Source organism: Adiantum capillus-veneris, chromosome 8, assembly GCF_014529385.1.
Source record: "Adiantum capillus-veneris isolate H3 chromosome 8, ASM1452938v2, whole genome shotgun sequence".
In the NCBI taxonomy this organism is placed as follows: domain Eukaryota; kingdom Viridiplantae; phylum Streptophyta; class Polypodiopsida; order Polypodiales; family Pteridaceae; genus Adiantum; species Adiantum capillus-veneris.
In genome coordinates, this window is record NC_140938.1 from 73669645 (window position 1) to 73682881 (window position 13237).

Genomic DNA, 13237 nt, shown 5'->3' on the forward strand with positions numbered 1-13237 from the left:
GGGTTTTTGAAAATGTTTTAGATCAGCCTATTACTGATGCAGATGTACATGATGTACTTGATGAGGAAAGGGCTGAAAATGAGCAGGCTAGAGGTATGCCAAAATGGCTGGTGCACACTTTGCATGACAGTAAATTGCATGCACCTTTGTCTAGTCGTACTCGTTCAGGCTCTCGCCATGCATCTTATGCATCAGATTGTTATGCTTTGGCTGTGTCTAGCTTACATGATGTTGAGCAGCCTCTGACTTTTGATGAAGCACAGAATTCAGAAAATTGGATGGCTGCCATGCAATCAGAATATGATGCACTTATAGAGAATGACGCATGGACTTTATGTGATTTGCCTCCTGGCAAAAAGGCCATTGGTACGAAGTGGGTTTACAAGTTGAAACGCAAGCCGGATGGTGAGATTGATCGCCATAAGGCTCGACTTGTTGCAAAGGGTTATGCACAGCAAAAAGGCATAGATTATGAAGAGACTTTTGCTCCCACTTGTCGTATGACTACTGTGCGTTTTCTATCTGCATTGGCAGCTCATTTTGGTTGGGATGTACATCAATCAGACATTGTTACTGCTTTCTTGAATGGTGACATATTTGAGGAAGTTTATGTAACGCAGCCTCGCGGTTTTGTCATAAAAGAACAAGAGGACAAAGTGTGCAAATGTAACAAGGCTTTGTATGGGTTGAAGCAATCTCCTCGTGCTTGGTATGAGAAAGCTGACACTCATTTGGTCAAACAAGGCTTTCGTAACAGTCCAAGAGAAAGCACATTGTATGTAAAGCGTGAGGGTGATGTATTTCTCATCATGGTTCTTTATGTTGATGATTTGTTGATCACTGGACCAAATGAGAGACATATTGTTGAATTTAAGGCTGATTTGAATGCTACTTTCAAGATGAAAGATTTGGGGCTGTTGCATCATTATTTGGGTATACAGTTTAAGCAGTGGGATGGTGGTATTGCCTTGTGTCAGAAAAGTTACATAGAGACATTGCTATGTAAGTTTGGACTTGAGGATTGCAAACCTATTGCCACTCCCATGGAAACAGGTTTGAAGTTGAGTCTACATGATGCTAGCGATCCTGCTGATGTCACTCTTTACCAAACTGTTGTTGGCTGCCTCATTTATGTATGCAACACGAGGCCGGATATTCAGTTTGCAGTCTCACAGGTCAGCAGATTTATGCATAGCCCAGGGTCTAAGCATTGGCAGGCTGTCAAGAGGATTTTCCGCTACCTTAGTGGCACTTTACATCTTGGCTTGTTTTATCCCAAGGGGGGATCATTGCCGCTAGACTTACATGCTTTTTCGGACTCAGATTGGGCTGGTTGTTTTGACACGAGAGTGTTCACAAGTGGTTTTTGTTTCATGCTTGGTAGTTCATGTATATCATGGTTGAGCAAGAAGCAACCTACTGTGGCCACTTCGAGTTATGAGGCTGAGTACAAGGCAGTCTTCACAGCTACGGTTGAGTGTGTATGGCTCAGACGCCTTATGGCTGATTTGGGTGTTGGACAGGACACTGCCAACACTATCTACACTGACAGTCAGAGCGCATTGGCAGTTGCGAGGAACCCAATTTTTCTTGCTCGCACAAAGCACATTGAAGTGCATTACCACTATGTCAGGGAGATGTTCTCAACAAGAGAGATCAGCTTGGCCAACACAGGAAAACCTTGCAGATCTTTTCACAAAGGCATTGTCTCGTGAGAAGCTTGAAGCTTTCCGCAAAGCTTTGGGCTTACTTCCCTTTGTGGACTGATCCTGTCCTCAGGGCATGGCACTTCCCTTTACTCATGTGCCAGCTCTCGTTCACTGCATCACTCCAGGGGGGATTTGTTACCATATACATGTGGTAGTGATGTGTGTGAACACACTAGGACCGCCGGGGCATTTTTTCCCTCTTTAGGAGGGTTTTTTCCCCCGTGCATTGTATATACGCCCATCACTCTAGGGCTATCTATCTTTCCATTGCACACTAAGTAATACACCCTCTATTGTGTGCCTTGAGCTTCCTTCGTCTTCTCCAAGTTGTGTGTGTTTCTCTGCAACCCTAATTCCAACAACGTAGATTTGGGCCATCTCGACTCTTAACACAATGAGTCTCTAATTTCACTTATCTTAATAAGAGAGAGTGGAGAGTTTCTCGACTAATCGAGACCGCCCATCCTTGACTGGCAACCTGAGCCAGCCCCCACTTTCCACCCCACACTCACACTTTTTACCACACTGTTTAACATATAAAAACAGTGTTCCTTAATTAATTCCAAACACAGTTTCTTTTATACAGCCCTTCAAACAATACCAAAACAATTCAAACAAGGCCTAATGAAAGCAGCCCTATTATTCAACAAAAATAACTTTTTTCTCATGAGTTGCCACTACTCGTGGACTTTCTCTTCTAACCAACAGAGCCTTTGCAAAGGATTTATTCGCTAACCCCGAATTACACAACCTTCTCATCTCGCTAACTGCGAGGCATCCCGCTACCCACGAGGCATCTTGATAATCGCCAGGCATCCCGCTACCCGCGAAGCATCTTGCTAACCGCTAGGCATCCTGCTATCCGCGAGGTATCCCACTACCCGCGAGGAACAAAAGATATTCTTTCAACAATTCTTCTCTTTAAATGATTCATCAAACATGATCAACCAATTCTTCATATCAATCAGTAACCACTTATCAAACAATAACAATTTATTAAGCAATAACAATTCAACAAACAGTGATAATTTATCAAACAGTCCTTTCACTAATCTATAAAAACATATGCTTGTTTCTTGTGATAAATCACGTTTCTTGGACGGTTTGAGGGGTTCCCTATGCTTAGCTTCCCAAGTCAAACATGCATAGCAATGCAAAATTATAAATTTGTCTTGCTAGATTTGGAGCGCGTGCGGCTAACTATTGTGATGGAGGTTGGACGGCTTCGACTTTTTCTTTGGTTGATGCTTCCGCATGAGATACGTTCGGAGTAGACACCTTTCTTCCCACCTTCCGGGAGATGGCACGTCGACGATTGGAGATGGAGATGGCTTGAAGGTGAGAGGTTGAGAGAGAGAGCCTCCCTCCTACGCGTCGTTTCAAGAGAGCTTTCGCTTCTGTAGATGTGTGTGTTCAAAGTGAGAGGAGAAGGGTCCTTTATATAGGCCCTAGGGGGGTGCTAAGAATAATAAAAGGGTTTCAAGAATAGGAGAAGGAAAAGCTTGCGCATCGTCGCGACTCTATTAAAAAAAAAAAAATCCACGAATCTTCTGTGCAATTTTTTAAAAAGCTCTATACTTACAAGTTCTCATTCTATCTTGAGAGAGAGAAAGAAAGAAGTATCCTAATTTTGACTCACCTCTCTTTCTTTCCTAAAAATACTATCTCTATGCTTTTTCTTCACACATAGATTAGGTTCGCACATAAACCTATTGTTCCACATAAAGAAAGATCATAAATAAATAGATTCTGAACCCAATTTCAATCCGATTGCTCTGATAAACTCATGAATTGATAACATAGTGAGCATTTCATTAACAACAAGTTCCTAATGAGCACCTAGCTAATTTGGCATTAACAATACTTGAAAAGAGAGAGAAATAGAACAATTGACAATAGTTGAGGACCGGATTTACATGGAGCCAGTCCCCTCTCCATAAAGGCTTTGTATTATAGATTCTCGCATCAGTTAACCAACGGCGCCACCAAGCGACCACCTTTTATGTAGCCATGGACCGGGCTTGTTGGACCCGCTAGTAGTGTATTATGTTATTGATCGAGTTTCTCGATCAGGTAGGAATGGTTGAGAGTGATTGCTGATGAGAAGCGCACTCTAAAACTGGAACCTATAATTTTTGGGTAAGATTGGCTAAGTGTGGGCACCCAAATGTGAACGGGCAAGCCCATATAAAACTCAGTCTAAACCTAAAATACCTCATTCTCTCATTTGTGCAATGCAAGAAGAGTGCTCTTGCTCCATCTCCTTCTTCGTCTCCTTTGTGTACTACTGCGTGTGTGTGTGTGTGTGTTTGCTTGAGAGAGAGAGAGAGAGAGAGAGAGAGAGAGTGTGTGTGTGTGTGTGTGATCAAGCATTGTGGCGGCATGACGACGGCGAGGCGCTTGAGCGCGATGCAGCAACGTCTTCCTCTTCTTTGTAGCAAGGAATCCTCCATGATAGCAAGCGTAGAGCGGTGAGTGACACACCATTGTCATCTTTGAGCTTACTAGTTTAGGCTAGTTGTGTGCTTGGAGCCATTTGTGGCTCGCACACAGTGCTAGGCAAGTTCCTTGCTTCGACACGTACGGCAGACACCCACATTTTTGGCGTCGCTACCGGGGAATCACCCTGCACTAAGCTCAAGAGGCACTTTGTGCTTCTTTTGTGAGTTTTTGTGTTAGAAAGGTAGAGAAAGAAGGTTTTTTGTTTGTTTTGAGAAGGATTTGTGACCTTTTTGTTTGCTGTAGTGTACTGTTTTTGTTAATAAGGTGTTGCAATGTATTGTGTTTTTTGTGTTGATAAGGTGTTAGAATTAAGGTACTCGATCTATAATGTTAGCTCTGTAAGGTATAGTAAGTAAATCTATTAGCTAATGAGTTGTTGTAGTATTGTGTTAGTGTGTAACAATAGATTTGTTAGTTGTAAGTAGTGAGGTGGTCGGGGGCGGGCAACAAGAGAGGCGACCTCTAAACACCCCTCAAGGCTCCCATGTTGCTCAATTGGGGTTGGGGCAACCACGAGCACAACACAACAACAAACCCACAGCCAAACCCAAACAGGATAGGGGCACCACCTAATTATGGTATGCGAACTAGGACGCAAGAGAGATTTTGTCACAACCAAAAAGACACACCACAAAAAACACACACAAGCAACCTCACACCAAGACACACACAAAATGGACTAGAGAGAGCTAGAGAAAAGGGAAGAGAGAGAGGAATGGATCTTGCGTAATACCTTATTTGTGACTTGCAAATGGAGATGTTTCATTATGTTGCTATCGTAGAGCTTGTACAAAAACTCACTCAATGCTTAGTGAATGCTAAACATTGCCAACACACACACACTGTCTTAGGGTGTGGGAGACCTCTCACCACAATACCCTCTTACAATGGACACAAAATTGGCAATGAAAACACACTAAAACACTTTCTAAAGCAAGATCAAACGATAGAACTCAAAATACACAATGTCACCTTGAATTCACTAAACCGTATCGCACAAGTGGAAGGACGAAGATTTGAACGTTGAACACGCCTTTGATGCACAAAACCTCAATTTATTGATGATGGAGGAACATATACAATAGTGGTTTTGAGATTTTGAACTCACGCTCTCTCACTTGCAATGTGTAGCTTGAAAGCTTCTCTCACACCAAGAGTGAAGCTCACAAGGGGGTTGCTACACTTAAGTCTCTCCTCACGCATAGAGTGTTGGGGTGCTATGTGAGATGTTGGAGGTTGTTTTACAAGAAGGAGAGGGGAATATTTATAGGTTGGAGACCCCTCATTAAGATTATTGGAAATCCTAATTTACAAGCTAATAAATCAGGATTATGATTTTTTTGAATATCAAAACATTGCGGGCCTTCTTTGTCTGCTTGAGTCATGGATGTGGGCTAAAAAGAGAGCATTATTGATGGTAGATAAGGTGAAAGTAGAGTTTTAAGTAAGGAGAGAGAGAGAGAGAGAGAGAGAGAGAGAGAGAGAGAGAGAGTTACTATGCACATGTCTTGAGGTGAGGTGTCTTTTATGGTTAGGTCAATGGCTATTTTGTGTTAGTATGTTAGTTGTTAGTAATCACTAGAAAGTTAATGTTACATTTACAATGGGTAGAATGAGGTGGATGGTTGAATTAAGTGAGGAAATCCTTCTGATGGTGAAGCTTGAAGAAGTTTTTGACTTACTTGTGTAGGTTCTCAAAATGACTATCGATCTTCTTCTTTGTCTTCTCTTCTTTACGCCACCGCCGCCAAGGTTGATTATCACGATGAAAATGGTAATTTGGATGATGAGATCTCTTAATTTTCAGAGGTTAAGCATGGCACACATGCTGAATTTTATGTATATAGAGAAGGGGTAAGACGGAATTGTACTTTGAAAGTAATAGAGAGAGGCATAGAGATGGTGTATGTACATGGAGAGCTCATATGAGAGCTATGGAAGTAAGAGGGGCGGTTAATGGTGAAGAAGGTGAGAGAAACCATGAAAAGTGCAGGTTTGAGTGAGGGATTGAGAGGAATGTGTGTGTGTGTGTGTGTGTGTGTGTAGAAGTGTGGAAAGAGGTGAGAGAAGACTATGGGCTACTTGTGATAAAAGTCGGCAGACTCGGGTCCACTCAAAAAATCATAGCTCACCGGTGGTTGCTTCAAAAATCACCAAAATATTTGAGGTGATTATTCAGCTTTTGTTCCACATTTTCTCTTTTGACCACCGCTCCAAATTCGGAGTGGAGATGGGTACCAAAATTCTCACCAAAAAGCCTGTTTTCTATGCCTGCAAAAATCTTTTAGTGGTCCCCTCCTTTGTTGAATTTGTACAATGCATCCAAGAGTGATCCCCTACTTTGTCATGTCATAATACAAAGCATCCAAGTTACCCTTTACACATGCATGGAGGAGGATTATTGGTGAATAAAGCAATATATACATGGATGGACTAGTGTATGGACTATTCATGGATTTTAGCTCAATGAGCACATGGTGTTAGAATAATGAGTAAAAATAATAATAAAAATATGGAGGAATTATGGATATGGAAAGATATTGGAATCATATGATATGGTCCCTCTTTGTATTATTTTGGGTGAAAGAGGAAAAGGTATGCAAGTAAATGAAAATAATATAATAAACATGACTAAGAAAGTAGAAATCAATTTTTTTGTTTTCACGAGGGTGAGGGTGAAAATGTGGGGGTGATTTTTATAAAAGAAAAATATGAGGTTAGAGTATGTACACATTGGCAAAATACTTATGGTGTAAGAGAATGAAAGAAGGCATATATAGGTTTAATAAAACACACATCTAAGTATAAATATTTAAATAAAATACCAAAATAATTATAAAAATCCCTATATTTAGGCCATATATACAATGCAATATTTACACACAAATGGGCCATAATATTTTTAAAATTTTTTAATTTTTGGCTCAACTAGCCCAGTGACTAGCTAGCTGAGGGTTTTTAAGAAAATATGGACAAAGTACCCTAACTCACACACGCCTATATACAATGAAAAGGTAAGAATAGCCACAGTGTTTAGGTGATTTTGGTAGGGTGGGATAACTCACTATGGCAATTACGGAGAGCCAAAAAACGGCTATCAGTAGGTAGGTTAGGTGTGTGTGGCTCGCGTGCGCAGCGCAGCTGCGGCGACATCCCAAAAAAAAATTTAAAGGTAGGACGGGGATCAAGAATATTCTCCAGGCCCAAGCCCAAGCCCAAGCTCACACTCAAGCTCAAGCCTTAGTCACCCTTTAAAATCACTTATTTTAGCCTCACGTGTAAGTAAAAATCGACCCTTTTGAGGACCAACAGAGCTTCGGGTAACGAAAAGCTGTGCTGTAAAGCACACCACAACCCCCAGAGTGATACGCTTGTTTCAAGCTATCACACACTCTAATCCAAAAATTGATCATTAAAAAACATTAAAAACAAGTGAAAACGGGTTGCAAAACGCCTAAAAAATTAAGCGGTTAACCTTCGAGGTTATTCACCAACGCTTGTAGGGTGCCAAAGGTGCATGCATCTGCGCTCTGGTCGTGTGCTAGATACCGAGCAACTAGCGATAATTTTGACTTACACGAGTTCTCAATACCCATCTACCTTAGGTTTCGGGCCCTCATCGGGAACCCAAGGTAGTACCTCTCAAGACCTGCATATTGCGTCCAGTGACTCTTCCTCTGGCTATGATGTCATGGAGGGCTACCCAATGCCTAATCCTGATAGCTCAAGCCAAGACATGCATGCCATGGACCCACGGTCCCGATCGAGCATGCTTAGCCGCTTTGAAGGAAACCTTTAGTAGAGCCAATTGCTCCGAACATGGAGCTAACGATGTAAATGAGGGGGGTGGGGAAGTAAATTCGCCATTCATGACCAACATAGACACCATGCCCTCAGAGAGTGTGCACGTGAATACTTCATTCACTACACCCCCTGACTCTTCAGAGCTATTCCCCTCAGAGGTTATATTAGCTGATGGTAGAAGCCTTGCCGAAGTGCAAGAGGTTGAGTGATATATCATTGCGGCTAGGGAAAAGGAAATCGAGAGCTTACACAAGGCAGAGCAATGAAGAGAGTTAAAAGCAAAAGCCCCTATGTCAATATCCTTGCTAGGAGAGCAATCAAGTGCTCCTGACTGAGCAATCACTAAGGACCAACCCATAGAGAGCCACATTGCATCTAGCTCAAAGGACACCCTAGCACCTCAATTCTAAATGGAGCGTTCTTAAATGAGAACTGGGAGTATGAACTATAAACGGAAACTCTAACCGAGCTATACATAGGTCACACCTATCACGTGGGTTGGTTAGATATCCTACAATCCACAACAAGTGCTACTAGTGAGGAGGATCAACAACAAAGAGTCTGTGAGGTCATCCATAGGGTTATTGAGCTAGAGAGACAGAATAAGGGGATCCACATGCCTTCAATGGGTCTCATGAGATTATTGGATACAAGGAAGGCTAAACAACCAACTTAATCGCAAAAGTACACTCCCGCATAAGTCCGATGGATCCTCCATATGTTTTTTTGCCAGGGGTCTCAGTGCAATCTAAGCCCACAACTGATAGCTTTACCTTTCCAAGTCTAGCTCATCTTTTCCTTGATGACACCACGGCTATCATGCCTACCCCAATGATGTGCATGCCAAGAAACACGCCGTGGACCTCATTTGCTAGTAAAGCACTACTACATGGTAGCTCAATGCCTGCAAGAGTACCTACAAGTGTGTATCAATCGTATACACCTATAGGTCCTCGTACTCATGTAGTCTCTACCCCTCCCATTGTTTCAACAACCTATTCTCCACAACCACAACACCCAAGCTCTTATTTCCATGGGACCATACCGGCTAGCATTAGCATGTCACATCCGACGTCTGCTATGCCTAGGGCCACACATATGAACTTTGGGCCGCCACATGGCTCAACACCATACCAAACGTGGAACCCAAGGGCTTCCTATGTGCCAAGCCCAATGCCAATACCTACTCCACATGTAGTCTCTGGAGCGCCCTCACCCATGGCACTTGATCACTTAGGTGACCTGGCAATATTTGCCCAAGCTATTGATCGATCTATTGCTAAGAACATGCGTAACACGCCTGATAGAGAGCTTAGAAGTAAGGCAGTACAAATAGCCAAGCTCACACAAAAATTTAATGGAGACGGGGATGTGACAAAGTATATCGAAGTGTTTGAACAAATATGCAATTCTCTAGGAGAACAAAAATACCTGCATAAGAGTAATGCTTTAAGCCTAACCTTAAGTGGGAAGGCAGGGGATTGGTATAGAACCCTAAGGGTGGAAGAAAAAATGATTTGCCCTACTCTTAAGAGATGTGGACGCATGTCTAACCTCACAATCCTATCTTATTGTAGTATTAGCAAGAACCACGATTAATTTGTCAAACCATGGGACGAAGCTGACTCAACTACTGCATAGAGGCTACAAGAGGTTTTCAATCTCTTAGAAAACAACTAACAACTCGCATCTAACTCAAGCTACACTCAAGTGACTGAAATCACAAAAGCCAATCCCTCATCAGCAAACAAATCACACCCGTTACAACATCAAATGACATCCAAACGTAACGAAACTTCTAGGACATGTTTATAAGACTAAGCACACATGCTTATGGTCTCAAACCCCACTTTAGGTCACGTTCCAAAATCACAATTATTAACAGCAGTGGATTTTTGACATAGTCGTTTTCGACCCAGAATGCATCTAAATGCTTAGCAATGATGCCCCAATACCCCGCCTATGCTTAGTTTTCAATTTAAAAGTGTAAATTCCTCGTTATGATGAAATTAAGCCGCGGGTCAGCGATGCCAAAATCTACGAAATATTGTGAAATGTTTACGTCAATGCGTAGAGCTCTTACATGCGGTTGCAATGCAACAAACACAATCTCAATGTGACAACCGGGGAGAGAGTAGGAAGCACGAGAAGGAGAGGAGTGAACGTCGTTAGCTCACACTATGTATTTCTTATCCAAAAACTTATAAAAAACAAAATGACTGGCTGATACAATCTGGAAGCTTATAGCCCTGGCAGCCCTGGCTCATTAATTACAGAGTTTACTCGAGAAAATAGGAGTTACAATATTCTCGATTTATCAAAATAATAATTTTTAAAAAAAAGATAACTCCAAAAAATGGTGTCCATGTTAGCTTGCTGCTAACATTCCCCCCCTCCTTGCCTGTGTCGTCCCTTGACATAGCTTTATGGGCTGAAATAGTCTTCGGGTTGACGGCTGGCGAGGCAGTCTTTAAGCGTATCCAGTGCCTTTTGGTATCTGATTTTTCTTCTTTGTCTGTCGCTTTAAGTCCTGCTTGGTAGGCTTCCAAGGCGGCATTGATAGGCTCAAAAATTTTATCAACCAGAATGGATCCTCCAGATTTTACCGGTTGTTTCTTTAAATTCACTTCCAGTTTCTTCAGCTTTTCTTGGAATAGCTTTTTTGCTTTCTCCTCGATTTTAACCCGTTGTTCTTGTTTTCTCAACTCATATCTTTTGCTTCCGCTTGTTTGGCTTCTGCTTCTTCGAGAGGAAACTTTCGTATTTTTCGAATCATCAGAGGAGTTGTGTTTCTTTTTCTTGGCCTGGGCTCTAGTGATTACCTTGATTGGAACAATCGGTTCACTCTCTGATGAGCTACTAGGTATCACTTGGACTACGTTTACTACGGTTGTACCCTTGTTCAAAGGATCTTTTGGACAATCTTCTGGAAAGTGTCCTCTCTTTTTGCAACATTGTATGCAATAGGCTTCAATTGGTTTGAGGTTTTTGTCAGGCTCTGGACATTCATTTTTTCAATGATCATTAGCACCACAATTATGACAGTTTCCTATTCTTGGCTTTATCATGGGTCTTACCATGGGAGGTTTGACACCTTGATTAGCTCCATAATACATTGGTGCAAGCTCTAGTGGAGCATAAGTCACCGTTTCTTCCATTGGTGGTGGATGTGGATTATACCAATCTGCTTCTACCATTACTGTAGAGGAACTAGGCTCTGCATAGGGTGTAACAGGCACTACTGCTTGTTCATCTATGACTCCTTCAGAGTGCATGTACTTTACAGGCATTGCATTATGTCCTAGATACGGAGGTTGTTGTCCAAACATAGGTTGAGGTCTTTCCATACCCATTGGTGATCTTTGAGCTTGGGCCATATTAGGTTGATGTTTGTACATGGGTTGTCCTTGTGGCCTCATGGACACGTACTGAACATTCCCATCATACTTTGGTCTGAAGTATCACTTGTGGGTCTCATGGTTGGTCCATTTACCCTCGATTGCACTCCATTTTTGTGGCCTAATTGGTTGTCCCTGTGGAGGTATCCCCTGTCCTGGTCCCCTCATAGGTGCTTTTTACATGTTGTTCATCCTTTTAAGAATATCTTCTATGGCTGAGAGTGGTGTTGCAGCAATTGTTCCCACTTGTGCTGGTTTAGTGGATGTTGTTTTTTTCCTTTGGTTATCCTTAGGGACATCTTCTTCGTTGAAAATTTTTCAATCGTCTCCTAAGTCAATAGCATCTGACACACACGCTTCTAGGGTTGTATGATTTTTACTATAGAGTATAGCATGAAGTTCTTTATTTAGTAGTCCCTCTAGAAACAAAGATACAAGTAGTTCTTCTGGAGGTATCTCCAGCTCTGGGCATCTGACAATGTATTCTTTCATTCGAGTTGCACAATCCCTAACAGACTCACCATGTTTCTCTTTAAAGTTGTAGATTTGAGCTACCGTATTATGTTTGATCCCTGTTGTGGAACAAGCAGCTACAAATCCTTGAGATAATGTCTTCAAGTCCATGATTGACCTTGGTGGAATGTTTTGGAACCATGTCAATGCTTTTCCTCCTAATGTCATTCCAAACCCCTCAAATTGAGTATGGAAATCGAATATACGCTCTGCTCTTAGCACTTGCTTAAAGCTTGCTAAGTGGTCGTATGGATCCCCTGATCCACTGTATTTTCTGACCCATTTCTGAAAATCAGCTGGTCTGATACGTCTGTTTGGTTCAACTCCAGGTCTTCTGCCAGTTGATCCTGTTTCGAGTCCTTCAACCCAGTCTTTTGGAAATAGTGACTCATGTAGCCTTGGACTGGCCTTAGTGTCACCCGGTTTTCTACGTGATGAGGTGGTTTCTGGTTTCTTTACATTACTCTTAGATGATCTCTCACAGTGTTCATCTCTTGGAATTGTCTCTGATCCTTGCCCCAATATCCAATCCTGTATGGAATACCTTTGGTATTTGGTTTGTTCTACCTCTTCAGGAGTCATCATAACAAAATTGTTGTTATAAAAATTCATAAACAGATAGGTTGTTAGGTTTGCCGATCCCTTATCTTTAATCTTGAAGATATAGATGATCTTCATGGCTGTTAGTTTTCCTGCTTTGGCATGCAAAGTCCACAAAAGATCTCTTATGTTTCTATCTTCCCAATAATAGACCCGGATCCTAGGATTATCCGTACTAAGCCGTTTCAAAGGCTTCAAGTCTACTTGATCGTATCCCTCGAATTCTAAAGTTGGTGGTCCTTCCTTGTTTGACATATCTGGGAATATGGTGTTTACTTTTAACCCCCATTTTTCTATCACGTCAGGATTTTTGACTTGTAAATATTGAGTTTCGTTTTTGTCCATGTACATTTTTCCTTGTTTGTTTGTCCTAATCTCTTCTTCGAACTCAATCCCATGGTCATCAATGTGAATAGCATACTCCTCATTAGGGTCCAAGTAAACTTGGGCTCCATGACAGTTAGTCTTGTAAAAAAATAGTATATGCTTATAGCGCACTGTCGTTCCGATTTCTAAGTGAGTCGAGTAAGAAAACATTCGGATGTTGAATTTGAAAAAGTATCTAAGACTTATTCAAGAATTGTGTGCAAGGAATTTCCTTGATTCACGCTTTCTTTGGTGGATACTCTACTGGAGGTTTCCTCAAGTATACCCCGATTTCTAAACACACGACCAGATCTAAGGTTCATATAGACCTATGAAGCCGTGGAT